The following is a 15107-nucleotide window of genomic DNA, read 5'->3' on the forward strand; positions in this document are numbered from 1 at the left end:
ACATGTGGCAAGGTCACATTAAAGGAAATAAATCGAAAAGGTGGTCAAATTAAGTTGAACAGGAGTGGATGATGATTACAAGAAAGGGATACATGATAACTAATAGTATGCCAATGGTCCAAAAGGAGAAATTACATACCCAGCCAGCTAGCACATCGCTCAAAGGAATCGACCATAAATAGAAATATTCCCTAAATTTCATGCAATACATCGTTCATTTCAAGATTTTGAGTGTTGGGACCACCTAGAGGAGCCATCAAAGAAGAAATCTAGTCTCGGCCATCCTACAGTGAGCACCTACAGGAAACGCAGAAAAAACTACAGGAAACAGTGAGAATTGTCAAAAATTCTACGAGGGGGTGCCTAGGGCCCAACTATTCAAGAATTCTCCTCAAGCAAGGCATTACAGTGAAAGGTAGGTGGCCCATATCCTCTATGTTGTAATTTGATAGCTAAAAAAGGGGAAAGAAAAATAAATTTTCATTTTTTCCTAGTAATTGCAATGTGAATAGAGATAGACAGAATTGTGTGGAGGAATTGTATGGAGATAAAGGGAGAATTGTAGTCATCACCCTCCTAAAATCTAAACCCTCAGTCACCTGGGAAATATCTTAAGCTAAAGCCACCAAACTACATACAATTAGATTGATAGAGAGAGAAAATGATAGGAGGTTTCAACAGAAGGGAGCCCACAAGAACATCTAGAATGCATCTCCATCCCCCTATGGTAGAGATATTAAAAAGGCATCAATGGTTGGGATTCTTCGAGATACTTATAGTATATGATGATGATGTAGATCGGGGATTTGAAATGTCTCTCTTACCTCAAGATTGAGTCAGTGCCACTGCTATAGTGAGAGAATTGTCAGTAACAATTACCCATGAAAGCATTAACAAAATCACTACACTTCCTCTAGGTTTACAGTGGAGAAAAGAGGATAAAGCAATCAACACTTATGCCAAGAAGAACTTTTTCTTGGAATATGAGGAACCAATTGAGGAAAAAAATGGGATTAGAATGGAGAGCATTCCATATCCTTGGGATGAAGTAAGCTATCACATTCTCAAGTATATTTCTTGTGAGGGAAGGCTCAATATAGTCTATGGTTACTAGTTTAGACTCCTCCATGAGCTGATATTTGGAGAAGAGTTACCTCCTAATAGAAGACTTAGTGTGCCCTACTTCTTGTTGTAATCAATAATAGACATGAGCATCAAGGTACATGAAGGAAATCATTGGCAGCTATCACATCATGGACTAATCAAGCTCATAATAGAAGATGCTCTAAGCCAATTAAGAGTCCCTATTATGTGGTCCAAATTTACATACATGGAAAGAGAAGATGTAATTGAAGCAATTGAGTATGAAAGGGACCCAACCTCTAGTAATGAGGAAGAGGAAGAAGAACAAAATAACATGAAGAAGAACATGAAGAAGAATGAGAAGAAGAAGAGGAAGAAGAGCTTGAAGAAGAGGAATGAGAACAAAATAACATGAAGAAGAACATGAAGGAGAATGAGAAGAAGAAGAGGAAGAAGAGCTTGAAGAAGGAGAAGAGGAACATGAAGAAGAAGATGAGCCAAAGGAAGAAGAGGAGGCAGAGATAAATGAAATAGAGGGAGAGAAGAACAATGGGGAAGAAGCACAAAAGGATGAAACAAGCCCTGAAATAGATAGCAAGGAAGGGGAGGAATCCCTAGGAGTGTCTCCTGAACCCACAGAGAAGGAGGCACCTACCTCCTTGATTTCCCTAAGAACACCCATGAAGTCAACAAGGAAAAGGCAGAGGAAGACTCCCCTATATTTCAAGACAAGGAGGAGCACCAAGATAAAACATGAGAGGCCACAAACACCTACCAAGACTCCTATCATCATTGAAGACTCACCAAGAGGACAATAAAATATATTCTCCCAAAAATGAATGGTGAAGGGGGCACATAAAAAAAAGCTTCCCCAAAGTCACCAATCACCTATGTTATGAGGCCTATCACCGATTCAACCTTAGCAAAGAAAATCAAAGAACCTTTGACCCCCTTTCAAAAAGGGAAAAGCCTCCTGAAGGAAACATAGATAGTTCTACAGGAAAATTTATCAACACTACATGAAACACAGAAAAAGGAGCAAGAAGGACACCAAGGACAAAGGAAAGGAAATGAAGTAACAACACAAGTATAGGGGGAGACAGATACTCCAAAGATTGTAAAGGGAGAATCCCAAGAGTTGTAGGATCCTATCCCATAGTCCAATCTCAACTCCTATTACAGATTTGTTGTGGGAGGCAGAGTAATACCAATTAAATTTTCCATCCCTCTATTCTTTGAGCTTGAAAAGGAGAAAGAAAGGACACATCGTTGGATGCAAATTGCTAAATCAAAGAAAGTAGAGGATGTGGGCCATATGGAAGAGAAGTTGTTAGATATGGGCAGAGAGTCGAGTGAGATAAGAGACAGGGAAAGAGTGATGAAATCTCAACTAGAGGCTGAGAACACATGGCTGAGGAGGTAGGTATAGGAAAAAGAGAACCAATTGGCCACTATGGCAAGTATCTCTATGGAGGCACTCCAGTGCAGGATGCTAGCAAAATCATATGCCTTGTACCTAAAATAAAAATGGCAGCAATTTCAGATAAATACCCTAGCACAATGAGGGACTATGCCTTTCCAAGACTATAGGAAGTTCATTGAGCTCTGTGACCAAAGAACCCTGGAGGACAAGGCCAATATATCAGAATTCTACTTACATAACTTGGGCTTAACAAACTTGAATGTGTGGGACCCCAATCCAAAGATGGGGGACTTACAACTGATAACCTTGGCATCATGGATGAGTCATGAGGAGGCCAAGGTTAAGGAAGTAAAAAGAGTGTTGGAAAGAGAAGAAACTAAGCCCCTTTACATCAAAGAAGAACATATCAATTCCATGGCTATCATTATCACCCACAACCTCATCGTCAATGATCCCCAGCTGGCACCAAGATGCCTAGCTACACAAGAGAAAGCGATCACTCATTTTGAGGACGCTTTGAGATTGCTAGGGGATGAAATCCAACAAGCATGCCAAAGGAGATGGGGTACCTTACCATACAACTTAAAGATTGGGGAGTATCATTCCCCTGAAAGAATGAGGGATGCACTAGAGAGGACCCCACTACATAAGAAGGCACTAGAGAGACTCAAAATCAACTGGATTAGCTTGACACTCAGTCCACCATTGATCTTGGGTATGTTAGAAGGAAGAAAAGAAGAAGAAGAAAGAAAGTAGTGGGAGAAAATAGAGAAGCATGTAGGATTTTACCCACAAGAGGAGAATACAACAACGAAAGCTAGGAATGTTAGAGAGGCCATAAGAGCAATGAAATACATGGACATAGATTAAGTTGCTCAGAGGATGAGCAACACTTTCAGTAGGGGGGTGATGATGAGGCTCATCAATAGGCAAATTATATGGACCTTAATGCCACTCTCCAGCTTATTAAAATCAACTTTTCTCACATTTCTTTACATTTTTTGTTATATTTTGATTAGTGAGAAGGGTAAATATGAGATGTTATTTCATGTGGCCTATTGTGCATTAATTGTAGGATTTGGAGCAATTTTGGCTAATTAAATTGCAGTAATTAGAAGTAGACAAGCAAGAGGGATTTTAGGAGATTGGATCTCCCTCCTTAAATCCTCATTCACTCGAAGATTCCTCCACCAGATCTCATCAGCTCAGAGTTACAAGAAGCCAAACCACTGAGTTCATTGGCAGCCAAGCCACTGATAGTTGAAGACAAGTTGATCTCAACTTGGGATCCAAGCCTCCCTAAATTTAAGGAAGTTGTTGGTAGCTTCAGTTGTATAAATAAGAAGGCTTGGAGGCTCACTAGGATTTGACTTTTTTTGTTGTATCCAAGAGGCATTTTCGAGCTAAGACATTGTGAATGATAACTCTTATGTATTTTTGATATTTTAATGAAAATGAAAAGCATTCTCTTGATCCATAATTGAGTTGAATCAGAGGGATGATGATCTTGGGTTAGGGCCCAACCCTAGCAGCAGAGGTTCCTCTTACTATACATGTATGCTTAGATTACATTCATAGTTAGCTGCTGAAGTGATCTTAGTCTTGTTTAATATATAAGTATTTGGATGATTAATTAGTTCTCTTCCATTTGTGGATAGATAGATCAGTGGTATCATAGTGACAGTAAACACTTCAAAAAATCTTGTGATAGTGGCCTTCACCTCATCTCCCTTATGGGATCATGATTTGAGGGTTCCATTCACACAGTCCAAAAAAACAGATTTATTGTTTGATTACTGCATAACCTAGGGTTTCTTGTTGAATAGATCACTGTCTCTAAATTTCTTAGAAGTATATGCAATTTTCATTTTGATCTCTTGAGTTTCTATGGTTTAGAAGCACTTCCATTCATAAACTTAGCCATTAGCTATTAATAACTATGATTTTCCTCCATTCAACTCATCTTTTCCATGTATAAATGAATTTGTGCATAAATGAAGAAAATAATGTATGTTGTTGTAGGAGCTTCTGATCTGTAGGGAGACCTCATCTCATTCACCTCATCCAAGTATTCTCCACCTACGCTGCCAAAGTCCACCAAACCCTAATCCAAATCCTTGTTTTGTAAGCAAAGTGGGCATTTTCCTTGAGCAAATCCAACCATCTTGAAGCATTTGACTAAACCTTGAATAGTGTGCACCTCCTCTATGCCTTATTCCCCATTAGTCACCTTTTCCACACTTCATGCTACCTTTATTACCTCCTTATATGCTTTCGGCCTGTTTCCTGTAGTAAAATAGGGCATCCTGTAGTAGAACTAAGACATCTTGTAGTACTACAGGAAACCCTATAGTAGCTTGTTTTAAGCCCGAATTGAGCAAAAATGGTCATCTGAGCTTAGATTAGGCCTCCACTTGGCTTCCATACCCTTGAAACTAGTCCAGACCTTTTCCCCCATACCTATCTCCCCTTCCAAAGAACAAGTTGGAAATTAACATTTGCATTCATAAAACTAAAAATCCAAAAAGGCTTTTTTTGCAATTTCTAAGTTAGCACATGCATGCAACAGTCATAATAGTTCTTAGATCAAATTCCATGCTCACTTAGTCCATGTCACTAAATGTTATAAACAAGGTTAAGTTAGGTCTCTTTTGCAAGCAAAATGTGTAGATTCTTAGCTAGATGATTTCATATCACTTTATAGCACCTTCCAATTCAACACTTTCATTTCCTAGAGTAGGCAACATTCCCTTCTTACATTAAGAATCATTTTCCCTTTTCCATTTGGTAGTTAGACCCCTTCTAGTCAATAGAATACTAGTTTGAAAAACCTTAGTGGTCTATCGCCCTAGCTAAAAAGTGACGAGGGTAGACCATTCCATCCATTGTGTATACAACAGTGTCACCTCCAAGTTTGTACAAACCCATGGTTGATGAAGTAAAGTTGGTAGCCCGAGGAATTACAACATTCTTGCTGCAATATTGGTGCTCATCAAATAGCGAGCCCCTATCTAAAGTAAACCTATCACCCTGACAACTATGTCCTCTGTAACTGTTGGCATTATGATACAAGTGTTGTCCTTGATGGCAACTCACTCACAGGTCAGTTCAGTTTTGATAAAAGGCAACTCACAGTACAACAAGAATATTAAGAGGTAACAGGGTAGTGGTACAGAAGAACAGGAAGATGGAACTAAGGTCTATTGATCAGAATAAAGAAGGTGAAGGAAAAGGTTGATGTAAAGCAGTTTAAGAAGTATATGTAGGTCCACTTAGTCAAAACGACGTATACACATTGGTTCATAGAACAAAAATAGAATATACATATACACGCACTATCATAAGAAGAAAAGTGTGTACAGGTTGGAAAATCAAGAGTAGAGAATACCCGGGGTCAATACCATGGTATTAGCCCACAATATTGAGCGGAGTAACGACTACTTGATCCTGCCCAAGAATACCATGGGTCACTAAGTGGTTTTGGTCTGAGGTATTGAGAAAGGCCAAAAACTATATAAGGAGGAGAAGATCATAAGGCCAAGTGTGCAAGTGAATGGGTTTATAAGGAATACTTCTATCTGAAGTATATTTTATGTTGCAGGGGCTAGGTTGGTGATTTGATATGAAAAATTTATGTTCACTTTGAATTCAATGTTGGATCAGGATCATGAGACTTGAAATGACTTATCATTGAATGATCTGATATCGGTTGGTCTAGATCTGATTATGTACACCTGTTTTATTCTTTAAATGTCATGATCTAGGTTTTTCTGAAGTTCGGAATTGCAGCAAAGTTATGAGACAATATTTGCAGATTTGTACGCTGGTTCGTCTCGGTAAAAGCACGTGTACATGCAGGTTCTACTCTTCCAAGTAGCGTATACAAAATAAAAGCTTGTTTCTTCAGATTTGACTGAGCTATCTGATTAGTTCTGTTGTTTTACTGTTGTCTATCAATTAAGTCTTCTTAGATCTGAATGTAAAACTGAATGCATAAGGAGTTTGGTATCTGATTGATTGATTGTATAAGTGAGAAGGGTGATCTCTACTACTGCCTATGTAAATCTCTATAAATAGACAGTAGATGGTCAGTATATTGCTAGTTGGTACAAACTTGATTCAGAAGTTTTATGTTTCAATAGTTTTGAAGGTATACGCAGGTTTGATTACAGGAAGTAGTGTATACACGCAGGTTGGGTTCAGTAAAGTAGCGTATACATTCTGATGCATGATTTTTGAGATTACAGCTAGTTCTGAATGATGATGCAGGTTTCTGGGTTCAACATAGTGTTTTGGTGACAGTGATATGATTGTTCAAATTAACTGAATGTTGGTTGATGCATATTAAGTTACAAAGTCTGATGGGTCCAGTATGAAATTTGATGAAACGAGGCCTTCATGTGTATTGTTGTGTACCAGGAGAATCCAGTTTGAAAATTTATGGAACATGGTCCTTGGAGAAAGAGAGAATATTGTATCCTTCTGTAGGCCGATGCCTACATACTAGTAATCACATTGGCTAGTACAAGAGCTAGGGGGTTGCAGCTCCCTTCCAGTGGAAGCTGGAAGACAAGAGAAGGTCGTAGCCTTCTGTAGGTGGGTGCCTGTGTATTGGTATGAGTCTGCACCAGTACAAGATTGTAAGCAGATTTTCTTATTATTAAAAGAAGACAGAGATGAAAACAGAAGGTGGTTTTCACCCACATTGGGTTTCCACCTTAAATCCTGGTGTTCATGTGTGTTTCTTATGTGTGATTGTTTATTCTGTTTTTACTGTTATGTTTAATAAGTTACTGATACACTGGTTAAAGATCAACACATGATAAATTCTCTAAATCACAAGTTTTTTGGGCGTATACTGGTTTCTCTAATCATAGTTGCATGTACATGCTAGTTCACTTCACAGAAGTAGTGTATATAAATCTATTGAGAAAAGGAAATTTTTTTATCAGATAACACTGATTCACCCCTCTCTTAGTATTATTTCCAACAATTGGTATCATAGCAGGTCCTTCTGAAGAAGCTTGATCGCTTGAAGGAAGATCTTTCAAGATGAATAATCACGAAGGCATGGGATCCATTAGACCACCAATCTTCAATGGGAGCAACCTAGTATATTGGAAAATAAGAACCAAAGCCTATCTACAATCGCTTGGAGCAGATGTTTGGGAAATTGTAGAAGGAGGATATCAATTTCTAATAGCAATTCCTACAGACTCTGCAGGTAAGAAGTTATACAAAACCAATGCCAAAGTTGTCAATACATTATTGGGAAGCCTGTCAAAATTAGAATTTGTCAAAGTCATGCAGCTCAAGACAGCCAAAGAAATATGGGAAAAAATAATTCAAACCTACGAAGGAGACTCTTAGGTAAAACATGATAAGCTTCAAAGTCTCAAAATTCAGTATGAAACTCTTAAGATGCATAGTGATGAGAGTGTTGCTAGTTATTTCTTAAGTTTAGATGAGATTGTTAATTGTATGAAGAATTTGGGTGAAGAGATAAAGGAAGTTATATTAGAGGAGAAAATTTTGAGATCTTTGTCTTCTAAATTTGAGTCAAAAGTGTCTGCCATAGAGGAAAATAGGATCTTCAAACTATTACAGTGACTCAACTCCATGGAATTCTAACTTCCTTTGAATTGAGAAAAGGAGGTCCATCACATATGAGAGAAACCACTTTTAAAACATTAGTAAGGGGAAAATAAAAGGAGGAGCACAATGAATTAGGACACATTTCAGAAGAAGAGGATGAGGTAAATTTTGTCAAGAAGCTTCAACAGGGTTCTGGAAGATTCAGAGCTAAGCTACCTTTCAAATGCTTTGCTTGTGGTAGAGACGGCCACTATGCTGCCGAATGTTCTCATAAAGATAAATATGAAAAGGGAAAGGAATATGCTAAAGGCAATAGAAAACATGTTGTGAATAAAAGGAGTTATTATACACATGAAGATAGTGATGGTTTATCTAATAGTGATGAAGATGAAACTGAACAAGATTATAGACTACTCATGGCCTATGACAATGATGATTTTTTGGATGCATTAGAAGAGGAAGATTTTCTTGAAGAAATCACTAAACTCAAAATCCGTTTAGAAGAAAAGAATATGATCATAGATACTTTGACACACCAACTTGCTGAAAGAGAAAAACACAATGAAAATCTAGAATGTGAAATTGTGAGTCTAAGAAAAGATCTTGAGAAAACAAAATCTCTTAATCTTAGATTTAATAAAGTATCAAAACTTTAAATGAAATCATCAAACTTCAACGTTCTCCTATGATAAAAAACAAGTCTTGGATATACTGAAGAATCATCTCAATCACAGAAGTCATCAACCTCCACCAGAAGCTATCTTGATGTAGCAAAGACCAGTGAACAGTATGTCAATCGTCAGCAAAGGCCTAAAATTACTCATCAGGTAAATCATACTCAATTTACTCCAAGGATGAATATCGGTAGAAGCCGCAACCAATAGGTAAACAATGACAAAAGATTCTATGATCGCAGAAACTTCTTTAATGGGCAATGTTTTTCATGTCATAACTTTGGGCACAAGGCTACTCAATGTGTTGCTTACAAAACCATCATGACTAGAGAAGCACGAAATCAAAGGGATGTAACAGGAATCAAGAAAAGTTCCTATAATAACTTTTCTCCTCTTGAAAATGAAATAGAATGCTCGATTTGTAACAACTTTGGTCATGAAGAATTTGAATGTAGGAGAAAATTTCGGCCAACACTTCAAAAGGAGAAAACACCATTAAATCCCAAGATATGGAGAAGGAAGGAATCTCAATCATAAAGATGTGGTATAACCTTTTATGCAGAAGGACAAGAAAATCAGTGGTACATCGACAATGGATGCTCCAAATACATGATAGGTGATAAAGAGAAACTTCATTCATATAATGCTTTAGAAAAGGAAAAGAATGTCTCATTTGGAAATGACACTCTAGCTGTCATTAAAGGTAAAGGTTTTGTTTTCTTGAAAGAAAAGGTTAAAGCTAGAAATTTCATGTATGTAGATAGTTTAAAGCACAACTTGTCGAGTGTCAGTCAAATGTGTGATCAAGGAAATGAAGTGGTGTTTTGATCAAACGGATATGTCGTTCATGAGCTTGATACGGGAAAACTATGATCAAAGGTACAAGAACTCCAAACAACTTATACATACTCAAAGGAGGACAACAACAATGCTATCTGAGCAAAACAGATGAAAACTGGTTGTGGCATAGAAGATTGGGACATCTAAGCTTTTCTCAAATAAGAAAAGCATGTAGGCTCAAGGCAGTTCATGATCTTCCAGATATCATTATCCCATAAAATACCATATGCAAACCATGTCAAATTAGTAAGAAAACCATAGTTCAATTCATCGAAAAGGAAGGGTCAACAAGTAAGCCTCTTGAACTCATCCATACTGATTTATGTGGACCAACAAGGAAAAATTCTCCTTGAGGAGAAGAATACTTTATTTTGTTTATTGATGATTTTTCCAAGATGTGTTGCATAGGTCTTCTAAAGCATAAAGATGAAGCATTTGAAAAGTTTAAAGCCTTCAAAGCTTTAGTAGAAAATGAATTAGATCAAAAAATAAAATATCTCGTATCTAATCGAGGGGGAGAATTCATATAAGATGAATTCTTTGACTTTTGTGAACAACATGGAATAAAAAGGGAATTTTCCACCGCAAGAACTCCTCAACAAAATGGTGTGGTAGAAAGGATGAACAGAACAATTCAACAAATGGCTTGGGCTATGCTAGATGAACATGGAACTCCTGCAACCTTCTGGGGTGAAGCTACATTTTCCATCGTGACTATTCTCAACAAAGTGAATGTTCGGGTAAATAGTAATCAAACTCCATATGAACTTTGGTATGGTAAGCCTCCTACTGTAAAACAATTTAGAGTTTTTGGAAGCAAATGTTTTATCAAAAGGACTGATGAAAAACTTGGCAAGTTTGAACCCAGAGAAGACGAAGGTATTATTCTTGGTTATTCATCCAGAAGTAAAGGATACAAATGTTATAATAAAAGACTTCAGAAAATTGTTGAAAGCATTGATGTTGTAGTTGATGAAGCATGCAGAAATCCAGAACAGATGAAATCAACAGTGGAACATGACAATGAGGAAGATGGGGAATGCTTTCCTGCATCAAATCAAAATGATATTGTAGAAGAAACCAATGAAGCACTAGAAGAAGATACAATAGACAGGGAAAAGACTCCACCGAGGTATGTTAAGAAGAATCATCCATAATCTCAAATTCTAGGAGAAAAGGGGTTTGGAGTATAGACAAGAAGAACTCTTACAGGGACCTCAAGTTATCTAACATTACTATCCTCCACAGAACCTCAGAATGTAAATGAAGCATGCAAAGATGAATGTTGGGTCAAGGCCATGGATGAAGAATTAGATGAAATTGAAAAGAATGATACTTGGGAATTAGTTCCTAGACCTCATGATAAAAATGTTATAGGAACAAAATGGATATTTAAGAATAAGCTTAATGAAAATGGAGAAGTTATTAGAAACAAGGCAAGACTTGTTTGTAAAGGGTATGCTCAACAAGAAGGTATAGATTTTGAAGAAACCTTTGCACCTGTTGCTAGACTTGAAGCTATAAGGATGTTTCTTTCCCTTTCTAGTTTTCGAAAATTCAAAGTATATCAAATGGATGTAAAATCAGCTTTCCTTAATGGAGATTTAGAAGAAGAAGTGTATATTGAACAACCAGAAGGATTCATTCTTGGAAATGATGCAAAACTCGTATGCAAGCTCAAAAAGGCTCTCTATGGTCTAAAATAGGCTCCAAGGGCTTGGTATTACCGCCTTGACAAATTTCTTCAACAACAAGGTTTCACAAAAGGTTCTACAGATAGCAATTTATACACAAAGATTGAAAATGATAAATTGATAATTATTGTTGTTTATGTTGATGATATCATCTTTGGTAGAAATGAAGAATCCTTGAGTCAGAAGTTTTCTTCAGTAATGCAGCAATAATTTGAAATGTTCTTACTTGGTGAACTTACTTATTTTCTTGGTTTACAAGTACATCAAACAAAACATGGTATCTTTCTTTCACAAACCAAATATCTCAAGCAGATCTTGAAGGAGTACGCGATGGAAGATTCTAAACCAGTATGTACTCCAATGGTAACAAGATGCAGTCTCAGCTCTAACAATGAATCGCTAGCAGTAAACCAACCAACTTATAGATCTATGATTGGAAGTCTTCTTTATATAATAGGTACCAGACCTCACATCATGCATGCAGTAGGAATTGTTGGAAGGTTCCAAGAAAATCCAAAGGAACCACATCTCCAAGCAATCAAAAGAATCTTCAAATATCTTCAAGGAACTTAGGACTTTGGACTATGGTATCCTAAAGATACAGACCTTACTCTTCATGCATATACAGATGCATATTGGGCAAGAAGTGTTGATGATCGAAAGAGCACTAGTGGACGTGCATTCTATATGGGTTCTCGGTTAGTGTCTTGGTTCAACATGAAACAAAGTTCGATTGCCTTATCTACAGCTGAAAAAAAATATGTGGCTGCTACATCTTGCTGCACACAACTACTTTGGATGATGCAAACATTGAAAGACATTCAGATCATATGTACTCCACCCATCTCCATTCTATGTGATAATACAAGTGCCATCGGTATTTCTAAAAATCCTATCATGCACTCCAAGACCAATCACATACCCATTAAGTACCATTTTCTACGAGAACAGTTCTTGAACAAAAGGTTAAATTGGAGTATGTTGCGTCCAAAGAATAGGTTGCTGATATATTCAATAAACCGCTTCCTAGAGAAAAATTTGAATATCTTAGACAAAAGCTGGGAGTAGTTGCTGCATCATCCTACTATTAAATCCATTTTTTCAAAGGAAGGTTACTATACGTGTTTTTCATGAAGTATGGTTGCGTATACACGCGGGTTTTTGTGGATGAAGGAGCATATATGTTTTTTTGACAGAAAAATATTGGGTCAGACTCTAGTATGGGTGCTCTGTCTGATATTGATGATTACAGTTTGACGATATGCTTTGTTCATTGATTTTTATATGTCTGAGAAATATGCCTTGATGAATGACTTGTTGGCAATGCACATGTCACACAAGTTTAAGGGGAGCATTAGCCTTCACACACATTCAACATTGTTGGCATCATGGTTGCTAAGTTCATCTATGGCTTCAGATACTTATATCATATGTTGCATAAGTCATGTAAATATCTAGGGTGTGATATGACTTCTTCTGTCATGATCTATATTTCAATGAGTCCTATTGGACATATGATGTAATTTTTATCCCCACTTTGCATGGGATGGATGATGTAATAATTGCTGTATTTCTATCATGTATAAACAATTGGTATATCCCCACTTGATTGGGTGGATGAGTTAAATGTGGTATATCCCCACTTGGCTGGGTGATTGATGTATGTATGAGTCATTGGTCATACTCACTTAGTTGAGTTATAGAGTCATGTTATTCCTTTGAATCATATCTCTGTAGACTCGACATGTACTCAGGGAGAGTATGGACAGAATAATGTATATCAAAGGAGGAAAGTTGCTTGGTCTGCCCTTTGCCCTTGATGTCAAAGGGGAGAGTATTTTGGTGTTGCATGTTATCTCTAACAGTTTCTACAACTTGAAGTAATCAACACCATCATGGTTGCCATCAAGTCCAAAGGGGAAGATTGTTGGAATTATGATACAAGTGTTGTCCTTGATGGAAACTCACTCACAGGTCAATTCAATTTTGATAAAAGGAAACTCACAGTACAACAGGAATATTCAGAGGTAACAGGGCAGTGGTACAGAAGAACAGGAAGATGGAACTAAGGTCTATTAATTAGAAATTATAAATAAGGTGAAGGAAAAGGTTGATGTAAAGTAGTTTAAGAAGTATACGCAAGTCCACTTAGTGCGTATACACATGGGTTCAAAGAACAAAAAGAGCGTATACATATACATGCACTATCACAAGAAGAAAAGCACATACAGGTTGGAAAATCAAGAGTAGAGAATACCAAGGGTCAATACCATGGTATTAGCCCACAATATTGAGTAGAGTAACGACTATTTGATCCCGCCCAAGAATACCATGGGTCACTAAGTGGTTTTGGTCTGAGGTATTGAGAAAGGCCAAAAACTATATAAGGAGGAGAAGATCATAAGGCCAAGTGTGCAAGTGAATGGGTTTCTAAGGAATACTTCTATCTGAAGTATATTTTATGTTACAGGGGCTATGTTGGTGATTTGATCTGAAATATTTATGTGCACCTTGAATTCAATGTTGGATTAGGATCATGAGACCTGAAATGAATTATCATTGAATGATCTGATATCAGTTGGGCTAGATCTGATTATGTACACCTGTTTTATTCTTTAAATGTCATGATCTGGGTTTGTCTGAAGTCTGGAATTGCAGCAAAGTTATGAGCCAATATTTGCAGATCTGTATGCTGGTTCGTCTCAGTAAAAGCATGTGTACATGCAGGTTCTACTCTTCCAAGTAGTGTATACAAAAGAAAAGCCTTTTTCTTTATATCTGACTGAGCTATCTGATCAATTCTGTTGTTTTACTGCTATCTGTCAATGAAGTCTTCTTAGATCTGAATGTAAAATTGAATGCATAAGGAGTTTGGTATCTGATTGATTGATTGTATAAGTGAGAAGGGTGATCTCTGCTGCTTCCTGTGTAAATCTCTATATATATAGTAGATGGTCAGTATATTGCTAGTTGGTACAGACTTGACTCAGAAGTTTTACGTTTCAGTAGTTTTGAAGGTATATGCAAGTTTGATTACAGGAAGTAGCGTATACATGCAGGTTGGGTTCAGTAAAGTAGCGTATACATTCTGATGCATGATTTTTGAGATTACAGCTGGTTCTGAATGATGATGCAGGTTTCTGGGTTCAGCATAGTGTTTTGGTGACAGTGATATGATTGTTCAGATTAATTGAATGTTGGTTGATGCAGATTAAGTTACAAAGTCTGATGGGTCCAATATGAAATTTGATGAAACGAGGCCTTCATGTGTATTGTTGTGTACCAGGAGAATCCAAATTGAAAATTTATGGAACATGGTCCCTGGAGAAAGAGAGAAGATTGTAGCCTTCTATAGGCTACGTAACATTGGCTAGTACAAGAGCTAGGGGGTTGTAGCTCCCTTCTAGTAGAAGTTGGAAAATGAGAGAAGGTTGTAGCCTTTTGCAGGTGGGTCCCTGCGTACTACTATGAGTCTGCAACAGTACAAGATTGTTAGCAGATTTTCTTATTATTAAAAGAAGACGGAGACGACAACAGCAGGTGGTTTTCACCCACTTTGGGTTTCCACCTTAAATCCTGGTGTTCATGTGTTTTGCTTATGTGTGATGGTTTATTCTGTTTTTACTGCTCTGTTTAATAAATTACTGATACACTGGTTAGAGATCAAAACATGATAAATTCTCTAAATCACAAGTTTTTTGGGTGTACGCTAGTTTCTCTAATCATAGTTGCATGTACACGTTAGTTCACTTCAAAGAAGTAGCATATATAACTTTGTTGAGAAAAGAATTTTTTTTG

The sequence above is a fragment of the Pinus tabuliformis genome, chromosome 8 (genome assembly GCF_031772625.1).
Source record: "Pinus tabuliformis cultivar Carrire ecotype Pingquan chromosome 8, CPIR1, whole genome shotgun sequence".
Taxonomy (NCBI): domain Eukaryota; kingdom Viridiplantae; phylum Streptophyta; class Pinopsida; order Pinales; family Pinaceae; genus Pinus; species Pinus tabuliformis.